Here is a 17377-nt window from a genome sequence, read left to right as displayed (position 1 = left end):
AAATGTTCCAGGTCAAAACTCGTATAAATGGCTTTTTTTTGCATCAAACACTGTCTTTTCGTGAAGAGTACCTTCACGCCACTTGCTCGGTCAAAATTGGGATATCTCAATGAAAAACTTCTTTTTTTTTTTTTTTTGACAGGTGAAAAAGTGTGAAAATGCTCACAGCACCTGGTATTCCCAGGCGGTCTCCCATCCAAGTACTAACCAGGCCCAACCCTGCTTGGCTTCCGAGATCAGACGAGATCGGGCTGGTCCAGGGTGGTATGGCCGTGAGCGAAATGTTCCAGGTCAAAACTCGTATAAATTGCTTTTTTTGCATCAAACACTGTCTTTTCGTGAAGAGTACCTTCACGCCACTTGCTCGGTCAAAATTGGGATATCTCAATGAAAAACTTCTTTTTTTTTTTTTTTTGACAGGTGAAAAAGTGTGAAAATGCTCACAGCACCTGGTATTCCCAGGCGGTCTCCCATCCAAGTACTAACCAGGCCCAACCCTGCTTGGCTTCCGAGATCAGACGAGATCGGGCTGGTCCAGGGTGGTATGGCCGTGAGCGAAATGTTCCAGGTCAAAACGGCCTTTTTTATATCAAACACTGTCTTTTCGTGAAGAGTACCTTCACGCCACTTGCTCGGTCAAAATTGGGATATCTCAATGAAAAACTTCTTTTTTTTTTTTTTTTTTTTTTTTTGACAGGTGAAAAAGTGTGAAAATGCTCACAGCACCTGGTATTCCCAGGCGGTCTCCCATCCAAGTACTAACCAGGCCCAACCCTGCTTGGCTTCCGAGATCAGACGAGATCGGGCTGGTCCAGGGTGGTATGGCCGTGATCGAAATGTTCCAGGTCAAAACGGCCTTTTTTATATCAAACACTGTCTTTTCGTGAAGAGTACCTTCACGCCACTTGCTCGGTCAAAATTGGGATATCTCAATGAAAAACTTCTTTTTTTTTTTTTTTTTTTTTTTTTGACAGGTGAAAAAGTGTGAAAATGCTCACAGCACCTGGTATTCCCAGGCGGTCTCCCATCCAAGTACTAACCAGGCCCAACCCTGCTTGGCTTCCGAGATCAGACGAGATCGGGTTGGTCCAGGGTGGTATGGCCGTGAGCGAAATGTTCCAGGTCAAAACTCGTATAAATGGCTTTTTTTTGCATCAAACACTGTCTTTTCGTGAAGAGTACCTTCACGCCACTTGCTCGGTCAAAATTGGGATATCTCAATGAAAAACTTCTTTTTTTTTTTTTTTTGACAGGTGAAAAAGTGTGAAAATGCTCACAGCACCTGGTATTCCCAGGCGGTCTCCCATCCAAGTACTAACCAGGCCCAACCCTGCTTGGCTTCCGAGATCAGACGAGATCGGGCTGGTCCAGGGTGGTATGGCCGTGAGCGAAATGTTCCAGGTCAAAACGGCCTTTTTTATATCAAACACTGTCTTTTCGTGAAGAGTACCTTCACGCCACTTGCTCGGTCAAAATTGGGATATCTCAATGAAAAACTTCTTTTTTTTTTTTTTTTTTTTTTTTTGACAGGTGAAAAAGTGTGAAAATGCTCACAGCACCTGGTATTCCCAGGCGGTCTCCCATCCAAGTACTAACCAGGCCCAACCCTGCTTGGCTTCCGAGATCAGACGAGATCGGGCTGGTCCAGGGTGGTATGGCCGTGAGCGAAATGTTCCAGGTCAAAACTCGTATAAATGGCTTTTTTTTGCATCAAACACTGTCTTTTCGTGAAGAGTACCTTCACGCCACTTGCTCGGTCAAAATTGGGATATCTCAATGAAAAACTTCTTTTTTTTTTTTTTTTGACAGGTGAAAAAGTGTGAAAATGCTCACAGCACCTGGTATTCCCAGGCGGTCTCCCATCCAAGTACTAACCAGGCCCAACCCTGCTTGGCTTCCGAGATCAGACGAGATCGGGCTGGTCCAGGGTGGTATGGCCGTGAGCGAAATGTTCCAGGTCAAAACGGCCTTTTTTATATCAAACACTGTCTTTTCGTGAAGAGTACCTTCACGCCACTTGCTCGGTCAAAATTGGGATATCTCAATGAAAAACTTCTTTTTTTTTTTTTTTTGACAGGTGAAAAAGTGTGAAAATGCTCACAGCACCTGGTATTCCCAGGCGGTCTCCCATCCAAGTACTAACCAGGCCCAACCCTGCTTGGCTTCCGAGATCAGACGAGATCGGGCTGGTCCAGGGTGGTATGGCCGTGAGCGAAATGTTCCAGGTCAAAACGGCCTTTTTTATATCAAACACTGTCTTTTCGTGAAGAGTACCTTCACGCCACTTGCTCGGTCAAAATTGGGATATCTCAATGAAAAACTTCTTTTTTTTTTTTTTTTTTTTTTTTTGACAGGTGAAAAAGTGTGAAAATGCTCACAGCACCTGGTATTCCCAGGCGGTCTCCCATCCAAGTACTAACCAGGCCCAACCCTGCTTGGCTTCCGAGATCAGACGAGATCGGGCTGGTCCAGGGTGGTATGGCCGTGAGCGAAATGTTCCAGGTCAAAACTCGTATAAATGGCTTTTTTTTGCATCAAACACTGTCTTTTCGTGAAGAGTACCTTCACGCCACTTGCTCGGTCAAAATTGGGATATCTCAATGAAAAACTTCTTTTTTTTTTTTTTTTGACAGGTGAAAAAGTGTGAAAATGCTCACAGCACCTGGTATTCCCAGGCGGTCTCCCATCCAAGTACTAACCAGGCCCAACCCTGCTTGGCTTCCGAGATCAGACGAGATCGGGCTGGTCCAGGGTGGTATGGCCGTGAGCGAAATGTTCCAGGTCAAAACGGCCTTTTTTATATCAAACACTGTCTTTTCGTGAAGAGTACCTTCACGCCACTTGCTCGGTCAAAATTGGGATATCTCAATGAAAAACTTCTTTTTTTTTTTTTTTTTTTTTTTTTGACAGGTGAAAAAGTGTGAAAATGCTCACAGCACCTGGTATTCCCAGGCGGTCTCCCATCCAAGTACTAACCAGGCCCAACCCTGCTTGGCTTCCGAGATCAGACGAGATCGGGCTGGTCCAGGGTGGTATGGCCGTGAGCGAAATGTTCCAGGTCAAAACTCGTATAAATGGCTTTTTTTTGCATCAAACACTGTCTTTTCGTGAAGAGTACCTTCACGCCACTTGCTCGGTCAAAATTGGGATATCTCAATGAAAAACTTCTTTTTTTTTTTTTTTTGACAGGTGAAAAAGTGTGAAAATGCTCACAGCACCTGGTATTCCCAGGCGGTCTCCCATCCAAGTACTAACCAGGCCCAACCCTGCTTGGCTTCCGAGATCAGACGAGATCGGGCTGGTCCAGGGTGGTATGGCCGTGAGCGAAATGTTCCAGGTCAAAACGGCCTTTTTTATATCAAACACTGTCTTTTCGTGAAGAGTACCTTCACGCCACTTGCTCGGTCAAAATTGGGATATCTCAATGAAAAACTTCTTTTTTTTTTTTTTTTGACAGGTGAAAAAGTGTGAAAATGCTCACAGCACCTGGTATTCCCAGGCGGTCTCCCATCCAAGTACTAACCAGGCCCAACCCTGCTTGGCTTCCGAGATCAGACGAGATCGGGCTGGTCCAGGGTGGTATGGCCGTGAGCGAAATGTTCCAGGTCAAAACTCGTATAAATTGCTTTTTTTGCATCAAACACTGTCTTTTCGTGAAGAGTACCTTCACGCCACTTGCTCGGTCAAAATTGGGATATCTCAATGAAAAACTTCTTTTTTTTTTTTTTTTTTTGACAGGTGAAAAAGTGTGAAAATGCTCACAGCACCTGGTATTCCCAGGCGGTCTCCCATCCAAGTACTAACCAGGCCCAACCCTGCTTGGCTTCCGAGATCAGACGAGATCGGGCTGGTCCAGGGTGGTATGGCCGTGAGCGAAATGTTCCAGGTCAAAACGGCCTTTTTTATATCAAACACTGTCTTTTCGTGAAGAGTACCTTCACGCCACTTGCTCGGTCAAAATTGGGATATCTCAATGAAAAACTTCTTTTTTTTTTTTTTTTGACAGGTGAAAAAGTGTGAAAATGCTCACAGCACCTGGTATTCCCAGGCGGTCTCCCATCCAAGTACTAACCAGGCCCAACCCTGCTTGGCTTCCGAGATCAGACGAGATCGGGCTGGTCCAGGGTGGTATGGCCGTGAGCGAAATGTTCCAGGTCAAAACGGCCTTTTTTATATCAAACACTGTCTTTTCGTGAAGAGTACCTTCACGCCACTTGCTCGGTCAAAATTGGGATATCTCAATGAAAAACTTCTTTTTTTTTTTTTTTTGACAGGTGAAAAAGTGTGAAAATGCTCACAGCACCTGGTATTCCCAGGCGGTCTCCCATCCAAGTACTAACCAGGCCCAACCCTGCTTGGCTTCCGAGATCAGACGAGATCGGGCTGGTCCAGGGTGGTATGGCCGTGAGCGAAATGTTCCAGGTCAAAACGGCCTTTTTTATATCAAACACTGTCTTTTCGTGAAGAGTACCTTCACGCCACTTGCTCGGTCAAAATTGGGATATCTCAATGAAAAACTTCTTTTTTTTTTTTTTTTGACAGGTGAAAAAGTGTGAAAATGCTCACAGCACCTGGTATTCCCAGGCGGTCTCCCATCCAAGTACTAACCAGGCCCAACCCTGCTTGGCTTCCGAGATCAGACGAGATCGGGCTGGTCCAGGGTGGTATGGCCGTGAGCGAAATGTTCCAGGTCAAAACGGCCTTTTTTATATCAAACACTGTCTTTTCGTGAAGAGTACCTTCACGCCACTTGCTCGGTCAAAATTGGGATATCTCAATGAAAAACTTCTTTTTTTTTTTTTTTTGACAGGTGAAAAAGTTTGAAAATGCTCACAGCACCTGGTATTCCCAGGCGGTCTCCCATCCAAGTACTAACCAGGCCCAACCCTGCTTGGCTTCCGAGATCAGACGAGATCGGGCTGGTCCAGGGTGGTATGGCCGTGAGCGAAATGTTCCAGGTCAAAACGGCCTTTTTTATATCAAACACTGTCTTTTCGTGAAGAGTACCTTCACGCCACTTGCTCGGTCAAAATTGGGATATCTCAATGAAAAACTTCTTTTTTTTTTTTTTTTGACAGGTGAAAAAGTGTGAAAATGCTCACAGCACCTGGTATTCCCAGGCGGTCTCCCATCCAAGTACTAACCAGGCCCAACCCTGCTTGGCTTCCGAGATCAGACGAGATCGGGCTGGTCCAGGGTGGTATGGCCGTGAGCGAAATGTTCCAGGTCAAAACGGCCTTTTTTATATCAAACACTGTCTTTTCGTGAAGAGTACCTTCACGCCACTTGCTCGGTCAAAATTGGGATATCTCAATGAAAAACTTCTTTTTTTTTTTTTTTTTTTTTTTTTGACAGGTGAAAAAGTGTGAAAATGCTCACAGCACCTGGTATTCCCAGGCGGTCTCCCATCCAAGTACTAACCAGGCCCAACCCTGCTTGGCTTCCGAGATCAGACGAGATCGGGCTGGTCCAGGGTGGTATGGCCGTGAGCGAAATGTTCCAGGTCAAAACGGCCTTTTTTATATCAAACACTGTCTTTTCGTGAAGAGTACCTTCACGCCACTTGCTCGGTCAAAATTGGGATATCTCAATGAAAAACTTCTTTTTTTTTTTTTTTTGACAGGTGAAAAAGTGTGAAAATGCTCACAGCACCTGGTATTCCCAGGCGGTCTCCCATCCAAGTACTAACCAGGCCCAACCCTGCTTGGCTTCCGAGATCAGACGAGATCGGGCTGGTCCAGGGTGGTATGGCCGTGAGCGAAATGTTCCAGGTCAAAACGGCCTTTTTTATATCAAACACTGTCTTTTCGTGAAGAGTACCTTCACGCCACTTGCTCGGTCAAAATTGGGATATCTCAATGAAAAACTTCTTTTTTTTTTTTTTTTTGACAGGTGAAAAAGTGTGAAAATGCTCACAGCACCTGGTATTCCCAGGCGGTCTCCCATCCAAGTACTAACCAGGCCCAACCCTGCTTGGCTTCCGAGATCAGACGAGATCGGGCTGGTCCAGGGTGGTATGGCCGTGAGCGAAATGTTCCAGGTCAAAACGGCCTTTTTTATATCAAACACTGTCTTTTCGTGAAGAGTACCTTCACGCCACTTGCTCGGTCAAAATTGGGATATCTCAATGAAAAACTTCTTTTTTTTTTTTTTTTGACAGGTGAAAAAGTGTGAAAATGCTCACAGCACCTGGTATTCCCAGGCGGTCTCCCATCCAAGTACTAACCAGGCCCAACCCTGCTTGGCTTCCGAGATCAGACGAGATCGGGCTGGTCCAGGGTGGTATGGCCGTGAGCGAAATGTTCCAGGTCAAAACGGCCTTTTTTATATCAAACACTGTCTTTTCGTGAAGAGTACCTTCACGCCACTTGCTCGGTCAAAATTGGGATATCTCAATGAAAAACTTCTTTTTTTTTTTTTTTTTGACAGGTGAAAAAGTGTGAAAATGCTCACAGCACCTGGTATTCCCAGGCGGTCTCCCATCCAAGTACTAACCAGGCCCAACCCTGCTTGGCTTCCGAGATCAGACGAGATCGGGCTGGTCTTTTTTTTTTTTTTTTTTATCCTTTATTATCAAAAACATCTTAAAACAAGTATTTACATATATTTACATGAATGTACAGACATACATGACACACAAGGGCAAGGGAATGGGATACACAAGGGCAAGGGGAGACGAGACAAAAAATTACAGAAAATCAAACACACAATCATTCTCGAAACATTCTTCAGTGATGGGGGGTGATGCCGGGGTCAGAAGAGGATGTCCAGGTTTCCAGAGGGTGTGAGGTGGATCAGGGTGTTGTGGGGGACGAGGTGGGTGATGAACCGGTGCTCTGCTGCCATGTGGAGGTGTCGGAGGTGTGCGGCCAAGAGTCCTTTGAAGATGGGCCAGGGTGCTGCTGTTTTATTGTCACGGAGATGGATGTTCCTGTTGAGATATAATGTGTACCGGGCTATGGAGAGGGTTAGTCGGGCGAGATGGGTGTTGGCTCCAGAGCGACTCTGTCCGGGACCAAAGAGGAGGAGCCAGGGCTCCTGGTCGTCCCCTCCTAGGGCCGCCGGCGGTGGGAGCCTCCAGGACAGCCTCCGAGCGAGGAGGTCCTGCAGTCGGGACCAGAACGGGCGGACGGCCGGGCAGGTGTACAGCATGTGCTCCAGGGTCTCGGGGGGTCCGTGGCACACGGGGCAGTCCGCAGCGTAGCTGTCGGGAAGAAATGCGTGCAGTGCTGCGGATGTAAAGACGATCCTGTGTCTAAATCTGAAGTCAAAATGACCTACGTTATGTGGGGTGTACCAATTAAAGATGTTGGCCCAGATGGTTGCGATGGTGCGTGCGGGGAATGTTAATGACCATTTGTGTTCCGAGGCGGGACGCCCGAGCACTCCCGGCAACAACAACTGATACAGGATGCGGGTGGGTAGGTCTGTGAAAATCCTAAACCTCCCCGTGCTAACAAATACATTAAAATTCAACTTACCTGTCGTGCTCCCCATTTGGCCCAAAGTGCTTCCCCAATGCCTGACCAGATTCCTGTTAAAAATACTTACCATACCACTAATATACTTTCTCCTAAACACTTTACCTGCTAACCTAAAACACTTCCCTATGTAATCTACACTAAAATTACCTTTCACGTCAAATACCTTACCTACATATTCCAGCCCAGCCTCCTCCATCGCCCCACTGATCATGCACTCGCGCTTCCCGGGGGGAGCGGAGAGCAAGTCAGGGTTATGACGGAGGGGCATGTGCGCGAGACCCTCACCGCTGTCTGGAACCGCCACAGTCAGGGGCCTGAAAGTCCTCCACGCCTCCAAGAGTTCCCTCTCGAAGGGGGGGAGGCCCTCCAGGACCGAAACAGGGGGCAACAAACACAAATTATAAACACCAAACTTACCTAGACTATTAACAAACTCACCTATATAATCCTTCCATGGAGCATCTACCTCAACGTCTAGAAATTTCCGAATTGTTTTCAGCCTGAAGGCCTTCTTCCTTAACTCTAAATCTGCTAACTTTAAACCTCCCTGATCGTACTCACCTATCATAACCTTATGTGCAATAAAGCCCCTCTCACGATTCCACAAAAAGTGGTTTATCACTAACCTTAATTTGTTAGCATAGACCCCCGGCAGGCCGTACACGGAGAGTGCATGGTTCAACATGGACATGCACAAAGAATTTACAACTAAGACTTTACCTTTTAATGTCAGATTACGACGTCTCCAAAAATTCAAGCGCGCTGTAATTTTCTCGCACAAAGGCGACCAAAGTGCAGTACGACACGCCTCCTCGTCTCTGCCCAGGGGGACGCCAAGGACCTTGTAGGAGTCCCCCGCCTCCCGGAGCTGGACAGGGAGAGGAACAGGCGTGACGCTGCCGCAAAATTTAACCGTGGTTTTATCGAAATTGATTTTGGCCCCTGAAGCGAGGCCGTAAACATTGAGCACGTGGAGAGAGGCGTTCAGGCTCTCCACGTCTCGGAGGATCAGATTCGTGTCATCTGCGTACTGAAAAATTTTGACTTCCCTACCCGCAGGCGTGGTCAGTCCCCTCACCGCCGCGTCCGCCCTCAACATGGCCGCCAAAGGCTCAGCGGCGATGCTGTAGAGGAGCGACGAGAGGGGACAGCCCTGCCTGACTGATCTTTTTAAGGGGAAAGAGTCAGTTAGAAACCCGTTGACTTTGACCTTACTGACCGCAAAGGAATAGATGAGCTGTAGCCAATTAACAAACCGTTCGCCGAAACCTAACTTACCTAATACAGTCCAGAGGAACGAATGCTCAACTCTGTCGAACGCCTTGTTAAAGTCTACACTAACGTGAATACCACCGGTCGCGTGCATCTGCCGAAGGAGATATCTCAGAGACAAAACTGTGTCTGAGATGTCCCTCCCGGGGACGCTGTAGGCCTGCGAGGGGTGTATGACGGATCCAATCACACGCTTTAACCTACCTGCTAATACCTTTGCTAAAATTTTATAGTCTACGTTCAAAAGGCTAATGGGCCCGTAGTTGGCGAGGCTGCTCCTGTCGCCCTTCTTAAAAAGCAGAGTGACGACACTCATCGCAAAACCATCGCCAACTCTACTCTCACTCTCAAAATCCTGATATAATAGGAGTAGGATCGGAGCTAACCTGGAAGCGAAACGCTTGAAAAACTCACAGGTTAGTCCGTCCTCTCCGGGGCTTTTCCCTGTATTTAAACTCTTGACTGCAGCCTCTATCTCCATGAGAGACAGAGGCGCGTCGCACAGCTCCCTATCCTCCCTGCTCAGTGTGCGCTCCAGAGCACCTACAGCCTGGTCTAAAGCCTGCTCTGCCACTCCGTCTGAACTAAAAAGCCTACTATAGAAATCCTGCGCTGTCTCTAAAACCTCACTTACCTCGGAAACAATCTTACCTGTCTTATCTATCAACTTATCTATGTGCATCTTTCCCTGTGTAACCTTCTCACAGCCGAAGAAGAACGCTGTCGAGCGTTCTCCTTCGACTGTGTGTCTGGCTTTTGCCCTCAAAATTGCACCCTGACACCTACTTACCTCCAGCTGCTCCAGCTCAGCGCGCACCACCAGGTACTCTGGATCCACAGGGCCAGTGGTGGAAGCTGCGCCCTGGTCCAGGACCTGCAGGCGCTGGCGGAGAGCGGTCTCCCTCCTGGTCGACAGCCACGCCTTGTGTTTGCTGTAATTGACACAGAGCTTTTTAATGCGTGTTTTTGCCGTCGGCCACCAATCGACCACGCTGTCGATCAGCTCCAGCTCCATGTCAAATACATCAAACAAAAAGTCCATTTTCCTACAAAAAGTTTCATCACCGAGGATGGAGCTGTTTAGGACCCACAGTCCTCCATTCCTCGGTGATGAAACTAACCCAAAATAAATATCTAAAGTGGAGTGATCACTCAAGCCTGACCACTTGTAGGAAGCACCACTGACTCTCTGTGCCAGGTCTGAGGAGGCAAAACAGAGGTCAATGCGGGACTGCTTCAGGACGCCCTGGACGACCTGCCGCCTGGAGAAATCCTTCAGGAAGGGGTGGAGGAACCGCCACACCTCCGTCAGGTTCCTGCTGGCGGCTTCTTCCAACAGGGCTGTCCTGGCAGTGCTGTTTTTAAAAGAGTTGTTAATGCCGATGTCTGTCTTGCAAAGTGTTGTATTAAAGTCACCGATTATGATTGTATTGTCGTTCGCAAAGCGAAATATTTTTTTGAAGAATTGCCTCCTCAGACCATCATCGTTCGGGGCGTAGATGTTAATTAGTCTGAACTTCACTGTGTCCGTGAAGTCCAGGACCAGGAAGGAGCCCTCTGGGTCGGCGTGTACCAGGGTGGGTTGGCCTAAGACACCAGGCCTCACCACCGTGGCCACACCGCGCGAGCACGCCGTGCCCAGGGCCAAAAATACAGAGCCTACTCCCATGCTCCGCACTTGTTGCGCGTGGCTGACATCCCAGTGCGTTTCTTGGATGCAGAGCACGTCCCACTTGGAAAAGTGTAACGCGCTCTGCATCCGCACTGGGCTCCGCAGGCCGCCTGCGTTCCAAGAGGACAAGGAGAACGCCATTAAGAGGAGACCTTGGAGGATGTAACCCATCTTTTATTTAGACTTGTTTTTGGCGCCCGTCGCATCCGACTGCCACACTCTTTTTCTGACTTCACGGGTGGAGAAATCCATGAAGTCATCATTAAAAACAGTCTCGAGCTCACCTCGTGGGGCAGAGCTGCGTGTGGAGGATGGTGGGTTGATGGAGCTTTCTGCTGGCGCTTTTGAAGTGGTTGGAACGGAGGAGGCAGAGCCGCTCTCAGCAGCAGCGCCCTCTCCGTCTCCTGCCACCTGCTTCCTGCGTCTTGCCCCTTTCTTATCCTTCTTCTCCACCTGTCCCCTCTTATCACCGTCCGACTGGAGCTTGGGATCATCACCCAGCCCTGTGGTGATGTCCCCCCCTTTGGAGGTAAGATGCGGGGCCTGTCCCGCACCCATCCTCCTCCCGGGTTCAGCCTCTTCCTCCACGGGCTTAGGAGTTGGACCCTCACGAGTCCCCTCCCTCTGGTCAGGAGGAGCAGTTTGTCCTGCTCCCACCTTCCCAGACGCCAGCGCTGAGCCGAGCACCATCTCCAGTGCGACGGACGCCTCCTCGTCTGAGGAGTCAGAGGAGCAAGAGGAGCCAGACACCTCTGGCTCCCCTGACTCCTCCACAGCCTCCTCCTCCAAAAACTCCTCTACTTCGGAGAGAGCAGTTGCGGGCACGTTCTGGGCCACGTCACTGCTCTCTCCTCCAATGGCGTCCTCCCTGTCCTCCCCTCTGTCCTCCCCTCTGTCCTCCTCTCTGTCACCCGCACCACACGGACATAAGTGGCGGAACATGCGGCACTCTCTGCACTTCGGGGCCCGCTGCGCGACGCACTCGCGCGCGTAATGCCCCTGGCTCCCGCAGTTGCGGCACAGAAAGTCAGGGCACTCCCTCAGAATATGGCCAGGCTGGAGACACCCCCTACACACCCGCACCTGCCTGTCGTGTATTACCCTGAAGTACTCGGGGCCCCCCGCGGTGTCAAACCTGACAGAATACGGTAAGGACTGCACCGTGTCCGTGAACCTTACCCGTACAAACCTGGTGCCGTCCGCCACGTTCGTCCCCGGCCACATTCTCCTCCTCACCTCGGAGACCGCAGAGACCCCCCAGGCGTAGAGCTTGGCCAGGATCTCCTCGTCCTCGATATAAGCCGGCAGCCCCATGAAGGACACGACCAGCTCATCCACCGAGATGTCACGGGCGTGAACCCTGACTCCTCCAATGCAGTACCCGTCCAGGAGCCGCTCCTTCGCTTTAGTGGTACTGACGGTTACTTCATATTTGTCCTTCGAGATGAGTCTGCACGCTACTATGGAGCCGCACACCTCCTGAGTCGATTTCAAAAAAGCTAGTGGCGTGATTTGTGCTCCCTCCGTCAACTCCAACACCACAGTGAGTTCTTTCATAAATTTCATTCTTCTTTCTTCGTTCTTTCTATTATTTACAGATTCTTTCAAACTTTGTCTTGCCTTTGTCGTGTCCATTCCAGTGTCCGATGCCGTGTTGTCCGTCCTTTGAGCCATGCTCACAAAAAACAAAAAATCCACCTCCCAGTAAGTTTACTGGGAGGGGAACAAACAAAAGAACTGAAAAAAGTAAATGAAAATGACCAAAATAACGATTAAAAACTCAAAAAAACTCCCAAACCTCCAGCTCCAGACCATGCAGCACACCACAAATTGCACGCACCTGCACTGATTGCAAAGGGGCTGGTCCAGGGTGGTATGGCCGTGAGCGAAATGTTCCAGGTCAAAACGGCCTTTTTTATATCAAACACTGTCTTTTCGTGAAGAGTACCTTCACGCCACTTGCTCGGTCAAAATTGGGATATCTCAATGAAAAACTTCTTTTTTTTTTTTTTTTGACAGGTGAAAAAGTGTGAAAATGCTCACAGCACCTGGTATTCCCAGGCGGTCTCCCATCCAAGTACTAACCAGGCCCAACCCTGCTTGGCTTCCGAGATCAGACGAGATCGGGCTGGTCCAGGGTGGTATGGCCGTGAGCGAAATGTTCCAGGTCAAAACGGCCTTTTTTATATCAAACACTGTCTTTTCGTGAAGAGTACCTTCACGCCACTTGCTCGGTCAAAATTGGGATATCTCAATGAAAAACTTCTTTTTTTTTTTTTTTTGACAGGTGAAAAAGTGTGAAAATGCTCACAGCACCTGGTATTCCCAGGCGGTCTCCCATCCAAGTACTAACCAGGCCCAACCCTGCTTGGCTTCCGAGATCAGACGAGATCGGGCTGGTCCAGGGTGGTATGGCCGTGAGCGAAATGTTCCAGGTCAAAACGGCCTTTTTTATATCAAACACTGTCTTTTCGTGAAGAGTACCTTCACGCCACTTGCTCGGTCAAAATTGGGATATCTCAATGAAAAACTTCTTTTTTTTTTTTTTTTGACAGGTGAAAAAGTGTGAAAATGCTCACAGCACCTGGTATTCCCAGGCGGTCTCCCATCCAAGTACTAACCAGGCCCAACCCTGCTTGGCTTCCGAGATCAGACGAGATCGGGCTGGTCCAGGGTGGTATGGCCGTGAGCGAAATGTTCCAGGTCAAAACGGCCTTTTTTATATCAAACACTGTCTTTTCGTGAAGAGTACCTTCACGCCACTTGCTCGGTCAAAATTGGGATATCTCAATGAAAAACTTCTTTTTTTTTTTTTTTTGACAGGTGAAAAAGTGTGAAAATGCTCACAGCACCTGGTATTCCCAGGCGGTCTCCCATCCAAGTACTAACCAGGCCCAACCCTGCTTGGCTTCCGAGATCAGACGAGATCGGGCTGGTCCAGGGTGGTATGGCCGTGAGCGAAATGTTCCAGGTCAAAACGGCCTTTTTTATATCAAACACTGTCTTTTCGTGAAGAGTACCTTCACGCCACTTGCTCGGTCAAAATTGGGATATCTCAATGGAAAACTTCTTTTTTTTTTTTTTTTGACAGGTGAAAAAGTGTGAAAATGCTCACAGCACCTGGTATTCCCAGGCGGTCTCCCATCCAAGTACTAACCAGGCCCAACCCTGCTTGGCTTCTGAGATCAGACGAGATCGGGCTGGTCCAGGGTGGTATGGCCGTGAGCGAAATGTTCCAGGTCAAAACTCGTATAAATTGCTTTTTTTGCATCAAACACTGTCTTTTCGTGAAGAGTACCTTCACGCCACTTGCTCGGTCAAAATTGGGATATCTCAATGAAAAACTTCTTTTTTTTTTTTTTTTGACAGGTGAAAAAGTGTGAAAATGCTCACAGCACCTGGTATTCCCAGGCGGTCTCCCATCCAAGTACTAACCAGGCCCAACCCTGCTTGGCTTCCGAGATCAGACGAGATCGGGCTGGTCCAGGGTGGTATGGCCGTGAGCGAAATGTTCCAGGTCAAAACTCGTATAAATGGCTTTTTTTGCATCAAACACTGTCTTTTCGTGAAGAGTACCTTCACGCCACTTGCTCGGTCAAAATTGGGATATCTCAATGAAAAACTTCTTTTTTTTTTTTTTTTTTTTTTTTGACAGGTGAAAAAGTGTGAAAATGCTCACAGCACCTGGTATTCCCAGGCGGTCTCCCATCCAAGTACTAACCAGGCCCAACCCTGCTTGGCTTCCGAGATCAGACGAGATCGGGCTGGTCCAGGGTGGTATGGCCGTGAGCGAAATGTTCCAGGTCAAAACTCGTATAAATTGCTTTTTTTGCATCAAACACTGTCTTTTCGTGAAGAGTACCTTCACGCCACTTGCTCGGTCAAAATTGGGATATCTCAATGAAAAACTTCTTTTTTTTTTTTTTTTTTTTTTTGACAGGTGAAAAAGTATGAAAATGCTCACAGCACCTGGTATTCCCAGGCGGTCTCCCATCCAAGTACTAACCAGGCCCAACCCTGCTTGGCTTCCGAGATCAGACGAGATCGGGCTGGTCCAGGGTGGTATGGCCGTGAGCGAAATGTTCCAGGTCAAAACGGCCTTTTTTATATCAAACACTGTCTTTTCATGAAGAGTACCTTCACGCCACTTGCTCGGTCAAAATTGGGATATCTCAATGAAAAACTTCTTTTTTTTTTTTTTTTTTTTTTTGACAGGTGAAAAAGTATGAAAATGCTCACAGCACCTGGTATTCCCAGGCGGTCTCCCATCCAAGTACTAACCAGGCCCAACCCTGCTTGGCTTCCGAGATCAGACGAGATCGGGCTGGTCCAGGGTGGTATGGCCGTGAGCGAAATGTTCCAGGTCAAAACGGCCTTTTTTATATCAAACACTGTCTTTTCGTGAAGAGTACCTTCACGCCACTTGCTCGGTCAAAATTGGGATATCTCAATGAAAAACTTCTTCTTTTTCTTTTTTTTTTTTTTTTTTGACAGGTGAAAAAGTATGAAAATGCTCACAGCACCAGGTATTCCCAGGCGGTCTCCCATCCAAGTACTAAACAGGCCCAACCCTGCTTGGCTTCCGAGATCAGACGAGATCGGGCGGGTCCAGGGTGGTATGGCCGTGAGCGAAATGTTCCAGGTCAAAACTCGTATAAATGGCTTTTTTTTGCATCAAACACTGTCTTTTCGTGAAGAGTACCTTCACGCCACTTGCTCGGTCAAAATTGGGATATCTCAATGAAAAACTTCTTTTTTTTTTTTTTTTTTTTTTTTTTGACAGGTGAAAAAGTGTGAAAATGCTCACAGCACCTGGTATTCCCAGGCGGTCTCCCATCCAAGTACTAACCAGGCCCAACCCTGCTTGGCTTCCGAGATCAGACGAGATCGGGCTGGTCCAGGGTGGTATGGCCGTGAGCGAAATGTTCCAGGTCAAAACGGCCTTTTTTATATCAAACACTGTCTTTTCGTGAAGAGTACCTTCACGCCACTTGCTCGGTCAAAATTGGGATATCTCAATGAAAAACTTCTTTTTTTTTTTTTTTTGACAGGTGAAAAAGTGTGAAAATGCTCACAGCACCTGGTATTCCCAGGCGGTCTCCCATCCAAGTACTAACCAGGCCCAACCCTGCTTGGCTTCCGAGATCAGACGAGATCGGGCTGGTCCAGGGTGGTATGGCCGTGAGCGAAATGTTCCAGGTCAAAACTCGTATAAATGGCTTTTTTTGCATCAAACACTGTCTTTTCGTGAAGAGTACCTTCACGCCACTTGCTCGGTCAAAATTGGGATATCTCAATGAAAAACTTCTTTTTTTTTTTTTTTTTTTTTTTTTGACAGGTGAAAAAGTGTGAAAATGCTCACAGCACCTGGTATTCCCAGGCGGTCTCCCATCCAAGTACTAACCAGGCCCAACCCTGCTTGGCTTCCGAGATCAGACGAGATCGGGCTGGTCCAGGGTGGTATGGCCGTGAGCGAAATGTTCCAGGTCAAAACTCGTATAAATTGCTTTTTTTGCATCAAACACTGTCTTTTCGTGAAGAGTACCTTCACGCCACTTGCTCGGTCAAAATTGGGATATCTCAATGAAAAACTTCTTTTTTTTTTTTTTTTTTTTTTTGACAGGTGAAAAAGTATGAAAATGCTCACAGCACCTGGTATTCCCAGGCGGTCTCCCATCCAAGTACTAACCAGGCCCAACCCTGCTTGGCTTCCGAGATCAGACGAGATCGGGCTGGTCCAGGGTGGTATGGCCGTGAGCGAAATGTTCCAGGTCAAAACGGCCTTTTTTATATCAAACACTGTCTTTTCATGAAGAGTACCTTCACGCCACTTGCTCGGTCAAAATTGGGATATCTCAATGAAAAACTTCTTTTTTTTTTTTTTTTTTTTTTGACAGGTGAAAAAGTATGAAAATGCTCACAGCACCTGGTATTCCCAGGCGGTCTCCCATCCAAGTACTAACCAGGCCCAACCCTGCTTGGCTTCCGAGATCAGACGAGATCGGGCTGGTCCAGGGTGGTATGGCCGTGAGCGAAATGTTCCAGGTCAAAACGGCCTTTTTTATATCAAACACTGTCTTTTCGTGAAGAGTACCTTCACGCCACTTGCTCGGTCAAAATTGGGATATCTCAATGAAAAACTTCTTTTTTTTTTTTTTTTTTTTTTTGACAGGTGAAAAAGTATGAAAATGCTCACAGCACCAGGTATTCCCAGGCGGTCTCCCATCCAAGTACTAAACAGGCCCAACCCTGCTTGGCTTCCGAGATCAGACGAGATCGGGCGGGTCCAGGGTGGTATGGCCGTGAGCGAAATGTTCCAGGTCAAAACGGCCTTTTTTATATCAAACACTGTCTTTTCGTGAAGAGTACCTTCACGCCACTTGCTCGGTCAAAATTGGGATATCTCAATGAAAAACTTCTTTTTTTTTTTTTTTTGACAGGTGAAAAAGTGTGAAAATGCTCACAGCACCTGGTATTCCCAGGCGGTCTCCCATCCAAGTACTAAACAGGCCCAACCCTGCTTGGCTTCCGAGATCAGACGAGATCGGGCTGGTCCAGGGTGGTATGGCCGTGAGCGAAATGTTCCAGGTCAAAACTCGTATAAATTGCTTTTTTTGCATCAAACACTGTCTTTTCGTGAAGAGTACCTTCACGCCACTTGCTCGGTCAAAATTGGGATATCTCAATGAAAAACTTCTTTTTTTTTTTTTTTTGACAGGTGAAAAAGTGTGAAAATGCTCACAGCACCTGGTATTCCCAGGCGGTCTCCCATCCAAGTACTAACCAGGCCCAACCCTGCTTGGCTTCCGAGATCAGACGAGATCGGGCTGGTCCAGGGTGGTATGGCCGTGAGCGAAATGTTCCAGGTCAAAACGGCCTTTTTTATATCAAACACTGTCTTTTCGTGAAGAGTACCTTCACGCCACTTGCTCGGTCAAAATTGGGATAT

General features: G+C 47.8%; 41 non-coding genes across 41 annotated transcripts; all 41 read right to left on the bottom strand.

Moving 5' to 3' along the window:
* Positions 1-159: 159 nt before the first annotated feature.
* On the bottom strand, positions 160-278 carry LOC140372773 (5S ribosomal RNA). The gene has a single exon (XR_011928786.1). It is a non-coding gene; the product is annotated as a 5S ribosomal RNA (ribosomal RNA).
* Positions 279-437: 159 nt separating this feature from the next.
* LOC140372772 (5S ribosomal RNA) lies at positions 438-556 on the bottom strand. Its single transcript, XR_011928785.1, has one exon. It is a non-coding gene; the product is annotated as a 5S ribosomal RNA (ribosomal RNA).
* A 158-nt stretch (positions 557-714) lies between these two features.
* On the bottom strand, positions 715-833 carry LOC140372976 (5S ribosomal RNA). Its single transcript, XR_011928979.1, has one exon. It is a non-coding gene; the product is annotated as a 5S ribosomal RNA (ribosomal RNA).
* Positions 834-991: 158 nt separating this feature from the next.
* On the bottom strand, positions 992-1110 carry LOC140373005 (5S ribosomal RNA). Its single transcript, XR_011929006.1, has one exon. It is a non-coding gene; the product is annotated as a 5S ribosomal RNA (ribosomal RNA).
* Positions 1111-1270: 160 nt separating this feature from the next.
* LOC140372771 (5S ribosomal RNA) lies at positions 1271-1389 on the bottom strand. Its single transcript, XR_011928784.1, has one exon. It is a non-coding gene; the product is annotated as a 5S ribosomal RNA (ribosomal RNA).
* Positions 1390-1547: 158 nt separating this feature from the next.
* Positions 1548-1666, bottom strand: LOC140372769 (5S ribosomal RNA). Its single transcript, XR_011928782.1, has one exon. It is a non-coding gene; the product is annotated as a 5S ribosomal RNA (ribosomal RNA).
* A 160-nt stretch (positions 1667-1826) lies between these two features.
* LOC140372768 (5S ribosomal RNA) lies at positions 1827-1945 on the bottom strand. Its single transcript, XR_011928781.1, has one exon. It is a non-coding gene; the product is annotated as a 5S ribosomal RNA (ribosomal RNA).
* Positions 1946-2094: 149 nt separating this feature from the next.
* LOC140372767 (5S ribosomal RNA) lies at positions 2095-2213 on the bottom strand. Its single transcript, XR_011928780.1, has one exon. It is a non-coding gene; the product is annotated as a 5S ribosomal RNA (ribosomal RNA).
* Positions 2214-2371: 158 nt separating this feature from the next.
* LOC140372766 (5S ribosomal RNA) lies at positions 2372-2490 on the bottom strand. Its single transcript, XR_011928779.1, has one exon. It is a non-coding gene; the product is annotated as a 5S ribosomal RNA (ribosomal RNA).
* A 160-nt stretch (positions 2491-2650) lies between these two features.
* LOC140372765 (5S ribosomal RNA) lies at positions 2651-2769 on the bottom strand. The gene has a single exon (XR_011928778.1). It is a non-coding gene; the product is annotated as a 5S ribosomal RNA (ribosomal RNA).
* A 158-nt stretch (positions 2770-2927) lies between these two features.
* LOC140372764 (5S ribosomal RNA) lies at positions 2928-3046 on the bottom strand. Its single transcript, XR_011928777.1, has one exon. It is a non-coding gene; the product is annotated as a 5S ribosomal RNA (ribosomal RNA).
* A 160-nt stretch (positions 3047-3206) lies between these two features.
* LOC140372763 (5S ribosomal RNA) lies at positions 3207-3325 on the bottom strand. Its single transcript, XR_011928776.1, has one exon. It is a non-coding gene; the product is annotated as a 5S ribosomal RNA (ribosomal RNA).
* A 149-nt stretch (positions 3326-3474) lies between these two features.
* On the bottom strand, positions 3475-3593 carry LOC140372762 (5S ribosomal RNA). The gene has a single exon (XR_011928775.1). It is a non-coding gene; the product is annotated as a 5S ribosomal RNA (ribosomal RNA).
* Positions 3594-3755: 162 nt separating this feature from the next.
* Positions 3756-3874, bottom strand: LOC140372761 (5S ribosomal RNA). The gene has a single exon (XR_011928774.1). It is a non-coding gene; the product is annotated as a 5S ribosomal RNA (ribosomal RNA).
* Positions 3875-4023: 149 nt separating this feature from the next.
* Positions 4024-4142, bottom strand: LOC140372760 (5S ribosomal RNA). Its single transcript, XR_011928773.1, has one exon. It is a non-coding gene; the product is annotated as a 5S ribosomal RNA (ribosomal RNA).
* Positions 4143-4291: 149 nt separating this feature from the next.
* LOC140372758 (5S ribosomal RNA) lies at positions 4292-4410 on the bottom strand. Its single transcript, XR_011928771.1, has one exon. It is a non-coding gene; the product is annotated as a 5S ribosomal RNA (ribosomal RNA).
* A 149-nt stretch (positions 4411-4559) lies between these two features.
* Positions 4560-4678, bottom strand: LOC140372757 (5S ribosomal RNA). The gene has a single exon (XR_011928770.1). It is a non-coding gene; the product is annotated as a 5S ribosomal RNA (ribosomal RNA).
* Positions 4679-4827: 149 nt separating this feature from the next.
* On the bottom strand, positions 4828-4946 carry LOC140372756 (5S ribosomal RNA). Its single transcript, XR_011928769.1, has one exon. It is a non-coding gene; the product is annotated as a 5S ribosomal RNA (ribosomal RNA).
* Positions 4947-5095: 149 nt separating this feature from the next.
* LOC140372755 (5S ribosomal RNA) lies at positions 5096-5214 on the bottom strand. The gene has a single exon (XR_011928768.1). It is a non-coding gene; the product is annotated as a 5S ribosomal RNA (ribosomal RNA).
* Positions 5215-5372: 158 nt separating this feature from the next.
* LOC140372754 (5S ribosomal RNA) lies at positions 5373-5491 on the bottom strand. The gene has a single exon (XR_011928767.1). It is a non-coding gene; the product is annotated as a 5S ribosomal RNA (ribosomal RNA).
* A 149-nt stretch (positions 5492-5640) lies between these two features.
* LOC140372753 (5S ribosomal RNA) lies at positions 5641-5759 on the bottom strand. The gene has a single exon (XR_011928766.1). It is a non-coding gene; the product is annotated as a 5S ribosomal RNA (ribosomal RNA).
* Positions 5760-5909: 150 nt separating this feature from the next.
* Positions 5910-6028, bottom strand: LOC140372752 (5S ribosomal RNA). Its single transcript, XR_011928765.1, has one exon. It is a non-coding gene; the product is annotated as a 5S ribosomal RNA (ribosomal RNA).
* A 149-nt stretch (positions 6029-6177) lies between these two features.
* LOC140372751 (5S ribosomal RNA) lies at positions 6178-6296 on the bottom strand. The gene has a single exon (XR_011928764.1). It is a non-coding gene; the product is annotated as a 5S ribosomal RNA (ribosomal RNA).
* A 6168-nt stretch (positions 6297-12464) lies between these two features.
* On the bottom strand, positions 12465-12583 carry LOC140372750 (5S ribosomal RNA). The gene has a single exon (XR_011928763.1). It is a non-coding gene; the product is annotated as a 5S ribosomal RNA (ribosomal RNA).
* A 149-nt stretch (positions 12584-12732) lies between these two features.
* On the bottom strand, positions 12733-12851 carry LOC140372749 (5S ribosomal RNA). Its single transcript, XR_011928762.1, has one exon. It is a non-coding gene; the product is annotated as a 5S ribosomal RNA (ribosomal RNA).
* Positions 12852-13000: 149 nt separating this feature from the next.
* Positions 13001-13119, bottom strand: LOC140372747 (5S ribosomal RNA). Its single transcript, XR_011928760.1, has one exon. It is a non-coding gene; the product is annotated as a 5S ribosomal RNA (ribosomal RNA).
* A 149-nt stretch (positions 13120-13268) lies between these two features.
* Positions 13269-13387, bottom strand: LOC140372746 (5S ribosomal RNA). Its single transcript, XR_011928759.1, has one exon. It is a non-coding gene; the product is annotated as a 5S ribosomal RNA (ribosomal RNA).
* A 149-nt stretch (positions 13388-13536) lies between these two features.
* On the bottom strand, positions 13537-13655 carry LOC140372988 (5S ribosomal RNA). Its single transcript, XR_011928991.1, has one exon. It is a non-coding gene; the product is annotated as a 5S ribosomal RNA (ribosomal RNA).
* Positions 13656-13814: 159 nt separating this feature from the next.
* Positions 13815-13933, bottom strand: LOC140372745 (5S ribosomal RNA). Its single transcript, XR_011928758.1, has one exon. It is a non-coding gene; the product is annotated as a 5S ribosomal RNA (ribosomal RNA).
* Positions 13934-14100: 167 nt separating this feature from the next.
* Positions 14101-14219, bottom strand: LOC140372744 (5S ribosomal RNA). The gene has a single exon (XR_011928757.1). It is a non-coding gene; the product is annotated as a 5S ribosomal RNA (ribosomal RNA).
* A 166-nt stretch (positions 14220-14385) lies between these two features.
* Positions 14386-14504, bottom strand: LOC140372743 (5S ribosomal RNA). Its single transcript, XR_011928756.1, has one exon. It is a non-coding gene; the product is annotated as a 5S ribosomal RNA (ribosomal RNA).
* A 156-nt stretch (positions 14505-14660) lies between these two features.
* On the bottom strand, positions 14661-14779 carry LOC140372742 (5S ribosomal RNA). The gene has a single exon (XR_011928755.1). It is a non-coding gene; the product is annotated as a 5S ribosomal RNA (ribosomal RNA).
* Positions 14780-14939: 160 nt separating this feature from the next.
* Positions 14940-15058, bottom strand: LOC140373010 (5S ribosomal RNA). The gene has a single exon (XR_011929011.1). It is a non-coding gene; the product is annotated as a 5S ribosomal RNA (ribosomal RNA).
* A 170-nt stretch (positions 15059-15228) lies between these two features.
* Positions 15229-15347, bottom strand: LOC140372741 (5S ribosomal RNA). The gene has a single exon (XR_011928754.1). It is a non-coding gene; the product is annotated as a 5S ribosomal RNA (ribosomal RNA).
* A 149-nt stretch (positions 15348-15496) lies between these two features.
* On the bottom strand, positions 15497-15615 carry LOC140372739 (5S ribosomal RNA). Its single transcript, XR_011928753.1, has one exon. It is a non-coding gene; the product is annotated as a 5S ribosomal RNA (ribosomal RNA).
* Positions 15616-15783: 168 nt separating this feature from the next.
* Positions 15784-15902, bottom strand: LOC140372738 (5S ribosomal RNA). The gene has a single exon (XR_011928752.1). It is a non-coding gene; the product is annotated as a 5S ribosomal RNA (ribosomal RNA).
* Positions 15903-16068: 166 nt separating this feature from the next.
* Positions 16069-16187, bottom strand: LOC140372737 (5S ribosomal RNA). The gene has a single exon (XR_011928751.1). It is a non-coding gene; the product is annotated as a 5S ribosomal RNA (ribosomal RNA).
* Positions 16188-16342: 155 nt separating this feature from the next.
* Positions 16343-16461, bottom strand: LOC140372735 (5S ribosomal RNA). Its single transcript, XR_011928749.1, has one exon. It is a non-coding gene; the product is annotated as a 5S ribosomal RNA (ribosomal RNA).
* A 156-nt stretch (positions 16462-16617) lies between these two features.
* On the bottom strand, positions 16618-16736 carry LOC140373009 (5S ribosomal RNA). Its single transcript, XR_011929010.1, has one exon. It is a non-coding gene; the product is annotated as a 5S ribosomal RNA (ribosomal RNA).
* Positions 16737-16885: 149 nt separating this feature from the next.
* LOC140372966 (5S ribosomal RNA) lies at positions 16886-17004 on the bottom strand. Its single transcript, XR_011928970.1, has one exon. It is a non-coding gene; the product is annotated as a 5S ribosomal RNA (ribosomal RNA).
* A 159-nt stretch (positions 17005-17163) lies between these two features.
* Positions 17164-17282, bottom strand: LOC140372734 (5S ribosomal RNA). The gene has a single exon (XR_011928748.1). It is a non-coding gene; the product is annotated as a 5S ribosomal RNA (ribosomal RNA).
* Positions 17283-17377: the final 95 nt, after the last annotated feature.

This window comes from Eucyclogobius newberryi, unplaced genomic scaffold (genome assembly GCF_026437365.1).
Source record: "Eucyclogobius newberryi isolate DKJ021-1_F unplaced genomic scaffold, fEucNew1.0.hap1 SCAF_280, whole genome shotgun sequence".
NCBI classification, from domain to species: Eukaryota; Metazoa; Chordata; class Actinopteri; order Gobiiformes; family Gobiidae; genus Eucyclogobius; species Eucyclogobius newberryi.
The sequence above is the reverse complement of the archived record's forward strand: the minus strand, read 5'-3'. Positions and strand labels throughout refer to the sequence as shown.